At 41.5% G+C, this 5,932-nt stretch overlaps 1 pseudogene; it reads left to right on the forward strand.

Moving 5' to 3' along the window:
- Positions 1–3,108, forward strand: part of LOC105547773 — an 8,544-nt pseudogene extending 5,436 nt beyond the window's left edge.
- The last annotated feature ends 2,824 nt before the right edge of the window (positions 3,109–5,932 follow it).

Consider the following 5,932-nt stretch of genomic DNA (forward strand, 5'->3'; position numbering starts at 1 on the left):
AGAGAGAGAGAAAGAGAGAAAGAGAGAAAGAGAGAGGAAGGAAGGAAGGAAGGAAGGAAGGAAGGAAGGAAGGAAGGAAGGAAGGAAGGAAGGAAGGACAGACGGAAGGAAGGAAGGGGAAGAAAAAAAAAGAAAGAAAAGAAAAGGTGACAAGGGTCTGCTTGTAAATCCGACCCTACCAAGTGCAGAGGAGAGGTGGGAAGTGGGAAAGGTGCTGTTTGTCTGAACAGGGCACAGAGGAGGATGGAGAAGGTGAGAAAAAGAAAATGGAAGGCATTCAATGTACCAGCCTTCTCATAGCCCCCACTGAAGCCAGCCTTAGGATTAAGTTGATGTTGTAACTTTCCAGGGTGTTCTCTTTATTAGTACTAGAGAGAAAAATTCTGACTTCATTTTAATTTTTTATAAATCCTTTCAGTGTTAGTGCAATGATTCTATGTTAACATCTTATGTCTGATCTCCTAGAGTTGAGAAGGAGAAGAAAAGGCATGAGTCGCTAGTCTTCCCTAGGTTGGTTCTGGTCCTGCCTTGATCCCTGGAACACTCCTGGAGTAACCTACAGAGAAAGAGAGGAAACTGTCACTAAACACGTCCTCTCCCAATTTCGGATCAGCTTCTGGAACCAATAGTTTGTTGCATAATCACAGGAAATTTGACTTAGGGAAAAAATAAATGAGTACAGAAAGTAGCTTTTAAACCGCTGTTGTTGTTTTTAAGTATGGTACACATAAAGTCTTCTATGACCTTGGAAATTTTAGCCTGACTCCGCTCTGGCAAAAGAAAACTTACTGTGTGAGAAAGGTTTTTTTCAAGACAAAAACATCATTCTGATGTTTGAGTTAGTCATCCAATTGCTAATATTTGTATAATCAACTCACTGAATTTGCCATTGAAAAACTACCTTTGTTTACCTGCTGCCATGATGCTGGGCTAAGTCTCATGTTGTAATATCATAATCTTCTAGGTGCAACACAGAGAGTGACTTCTCTATTTGGTGGCCACTGTAGAGGATTAGCATCTATCCCTCCTCGGGTACGTATCGTAAGATGATCAAGGCATTTCCTTTTCCCCTCCACTGACTCATTCAAAAATGGGCAGGCCTCGCCTCTTTGAGCTGGTGGAAATGCAGAGCCTTACCCAGGACTTCTGGTAAAGAACTAATCTCTCCTTCCCCTGGTGATAGTGAACACAGCTACTTTTGGCAGCTGGTATTAAGTCAGGGCCTCATTAAAATGTAGTTGTCATACTCAAATTAGAATAATTCAAGAACGATTTAATAGTAAAAGGCATTCAAGGGTATAGGCAGGGTACAGTGAAAGCACATAGGACAAAGCAGCACCCTAGGATGTGGAGCAGGAGAACCATCATCACATCTGTGTCCAAAACCACAATGAGTAGGGTTATCAGAACCCCAGAGAAAGTCGTGTAGAGAGGGCCACTGGAGAGGAGCTTTGAACTTGGGTTATGAAAAATGGTCGGCCCAACCTGACCGTGCAGGGAAGAAGCCAGATGAATAAGTGCGCCAACTTTATACTCTTCTTTCTGTTCAAGCTCCACAGGCGATCCCCATTAGCTGAATCCAAACAGAAGCCAGAGTGTAAGGGATCTTATTCATGTAAGCCATACAAGTCACAGAGCAGAGAGAGAAGGCCAGAGAGGGGCCTGAAGGGATAACTGAAAGTGTTTGAGACACCAGCCTCTTACGACTTTAGGAGGAGTCACCTGAGGGTGAAACTGCCGCTGTAGAAGTCAGAGCAGGGTACCTGGGTATGTGAAGACAAGGAACTCTTAAAGTCTGCCCTATCTTGGATTTTCTGCTATGTAAGTAACACAAGTCTTTCAAGTCTATTATTCAAGTCAGTTTAACTCAGAAAATCTTTAACCTACAATGGCAATTATCTTAATGCTTTTCAAACAGCAAGTGGTAACTCATTAGTGGGTTGTGAAATTATTCCAGTAAGTTAAAACCAGTACTTTTTTTTAAATGAAAGAAAAAAAAAAGAATAGAATAGAATATATGAGAGTACATCACACAATAAAAGAGTAAGTATCTCTTCCTGAAACTTTTGGCTTTGTGTATGTGGATGTACAAGAAGCTACAGTTCTCTTTACAGTAATAAAATATTTTTCTTTGATTTTTATTTTTTAATGTCTGGTATATATTCAAAGTTGTACCACTTCCTATGCAAACAAATGCCCCACTCCTGATTTCTGAAGATACTTTAAGAATGATTTGAGAGATTTTTGCACATCCAAATGCCAAGCTGCAGTGCACCTAGGATGCCGCGTGGAAGCGGGAACTGCACTTCCTGTGTGGCCACTCAGGTCAGCCGGGTACCTCACATGAAAACAGCATTCAGGGCCGGGCGTGGTGGCTCACACCTGTAATCCCAACACTTTGGGAGGCCAAGGCGGGTGGATCTCCTGAGGTCAGGAGTTTGAGACCAGCCTGGCCAACATGGTGAAATCCTGTCTCTACTAAAAATACAAAAATTAGCCAGGCGTGATGGCACTCACCTATAATCCTGGCTACTCAGGAGGCTAAGGCAGGAGAATCACTTGAATTCAGGAGGCAGAGGTTGCAGTGAGCCAAGATCTCACCACTCCATTGTACTTCAGCCCCGGTGACTGAGTGAGACTTGGTCTCAGAAAAAATAAAATAAAAAAAAATAATAATAAAGAACTGCAGCCAGGCCAGCACCAGCAGCTCAGCTGCCAGCAGCGGCATCCCCCTTTGCAGCTGGCCCTCCTGCTGCTGGGCCTGGGCAGCCAGGTCTGATGGCCCAGATAGCAACCACTGGAGCTGGCGTGGGGCACACACTGGGTCATGCCATCACTGGGGGCTTCAGTGAAGGAAGTAATGCTGAGCCTGCAAGGCCTGACATCACTTACCAGAAGCCCCAGGGAACTCAGATGCCACAGCGGCAGCAGCCTTGCTTCTATGAGATAAAACCGTTTTTGGAGTGTGCGCGGAACCAGGATGACATCAAGCTCTGTGAGGGTTTCAGTGAGGTGCTGAAACAGTGCAGATTTGCAGATGGATTGGCCCAATCAAGAAGTTCAAATTGGAGAAATGGAAAATCAGCTCTCATAGCCAAGTTAATTTAGTATAAAAATATAATTGATAGTGAAGAGATAAAGAGTAACCATCAGTTAAACCTCTCGGGTGTCATTCATAGCTTCCTTCCTTCAGAATTAAAATGGAAGAGGCTGTTCTTACTTTGTAGAATTCCATTAAGATGGTGTGGAATTTAGGGCTAGGCCAATGTTTGCATAGCCTCCTTAAACTAGCTGTTATGATTTTATTCTGTTAAACTAGCTGTTATTATTTTATTTATGAGTTAATTAGAATAAAGTGATTGTCTTCCAAAAACAAGAATGACTTGAGTTCTAAGCCTTATGCTAATAGTAACTGATTTCTTTTATCCTGATTCTAAAGTTTTCTCTAATTAGACTCTTGAGTGTTTTCATTACAGGTCTTATTCACTGGCCTTTATTGTAAAACTCATCCTGGCTGGGCGTGGTGGCTCTTGCCTGTATTCCCAATACTCTCAGAGGCCATGCATGGTGGGAGAATTGCTTGAGGCCAGGGGTTCAAGACTAGCCTGAGCAACATAGGGAAACCCCATCTCTACAAAAATAGAAAGAGTCAGCCGTGTGTAGTGGCATGCACCTGTGGTCCCAGCTACTTGGGAGGCTGAGGTGGGAGGGTCACTTGGGCCTGGAGGTGGAGGCTGCAATGAGCTATGATTGTGCTACTGCACTCCAGCCTGGGCGACAGAGTGAGACCTTCTTTCTCAAACAAAACAAAAACAAAACCTCCTGTCAGCCAAGCTTGCTATCTTAGGGACCAAGAGTTAATTAATCTGACAGTTCCCAAAATTACAAACTACCCCCTGATAATGACTAATAAACACTGAACAGAATTTTGCACTCATTTTTGAAAGATTATATTGCAGGAACTTACCAGTTCCTCTTCATTTTATTGTCAGATCATGATCCTACTGCCTGGTGACATAAAACTTTTCAAATTGAAGGGGGTATGGATGGTATATAAATGCTAATGCCCTTAGAAATGCTTTCAGATGTAAGTAACAGAAAGGTAATAAATACATTTAACTATCTCAGCTAACAAGCTGTCCAGAGGTGGGCTGTTCCACTTCCATTTAGGGAACAGTAGCTCAAAACGACATCAAGGATTCAGCCTCTTTTTATACTTTTACTCTGCCATCTTTAGTACATTGGCTTATTATCCAGTCATCTTGTCACTTCTTGGTTACAGAAAGATCAATGCAGCTCCAAGGAAGTTATCCTTACTTAGTTACTTCTAAGACAAGAAGGAAGATTTGGGATCCAAAGGACTTTTCATAAATCTCTGTATTTCTAACCAGGAAGAAAATCTTTCGACGCTGCTTCTTGGTTAGTGGAGGGGGGAAAAAAAAAAAGAAAATATTTCCGAGATACCTCCCACCCCCTGCCGACACATTTTACCTTACATCTTTTCAGCCAGAAATTGGCCCCTTGCCAAATGTTAGAACAAACAGTAGCAAGGGGGAACTGAATGACCATGACTGGCTAAGATCTATGAGATTCATTCCCTGGAGTTCACCACCTGCCTTGAGATTTAGAGATCCTAACAAAATCAGGATTCTGTGGTTGGCAAGGAGAAAGTGGTTATTGGATGAGCAAGCAACAGTGCCTTTCATAATACCGCCCTCCCCCCCACCCCCCGCTAGCAATTCTGCTAGCAAAATTGGACTGCCTCATCAGAGCAGACAGAACGACTTTTGTCATGGTGTAATGTCAGTTCGTTGGAAAGGCTCTCAGGAAAATAGGTCACCAGTGCACTTTCTCTGCACTAGGTAATGGGAAAAAATAAAGAGAAAAAACTAAGGTAGCAGGGACAAGTGACTTGATACTTTTAAACCTTTGTTTCAGCGGGAGAGGCTTTAACTAAAGACTTTTTATGTCAAATGCCTACTAGAGTGAGACTAATGATGTACCAACCTCTAAACCTTCAGGTTTATGAGTCGATTAGAACAAATGGCTAAGGACATTTCAGAATTTCCTGCACGTGCATGTTCCACAAAATCTTAACAACAATTCCAAATGGCCCTATTATGTGACCACGTATGCATCCATGTTTAAACAGATATGAAGTAATGACTAAATTACTTACTTGGTTGACATTCATCTGAATGTCTTTCCAATAGATCACTATTTTATTCAGAATTAAATACCATACATTCAAAACGGCTCACTTGCATAGTGTAAAGTTTGCTTAGATGCTTTTATTGAGACTAGCTCTTTGTCTTTTGATGGATCAAAGCTATTTTATTCAAACTGAATACCAGCTGCAAAGAGTGGCTCCTGTTTGTAATCTCAACACTTTTGGAGGCCAAGGCAGGAGGACTGCTTGAGGCAGGAGCACCGGAGCCACGTAGTAAGTCCCTGTCTCTACAAAAAATAAATAAAAAATAAATACCTGAATACCAGTTTGATCAGTGTTTTGCTAAAATATTTTAATTGTTAGATACTTGTTCTAACCTAAGTATAACTTTCTCACAGGTATTTCTGCATTGCCAAGAACTCAGAGAAGTTACTATACGGAGTACTGTTAGCATAATTCATTTAATGTTTGAACTTGCCTTGGACTGAGATGTTCATGCTGGCACATATTGTGTAGTGATTAACAGCCAATAGATATAGATCATTTACTTGAGGAGGCATTGTACCAGGCATTTTCCAGACATGTGCTCATTTAATTCTTACAAGTCTGGGAAATAAGCATTACTTTCAGCATTGTTATGTATGAGGTTAACTTTTTAGAAAGAGGATGTAAATATTCTGTGGTCATTTTTATCATAAATTTAAAAATACTGTATTTTTAATTGTCAAATGTTTTGAAGCCATCATTATAAAGCTGTTAGAT

The sequence above is a fragment of the Mandrillus leucophaeus genome, unplaced genomic scaffold, assembly GCF_000951045.1.
Source record: "Mandrillus leucophaeus isolate KB7577 unplaced genomic scaffold, Mleu.le_1.0 Scaffold396, whole genome shotgun sequence".
Classification (NCBI taxonomy): Eukaryota; Metazoa; Chordata; class Mammalia; order Primates; family Cercopithecidae; genus Mandrillus; species Mandrillus leucophaeus.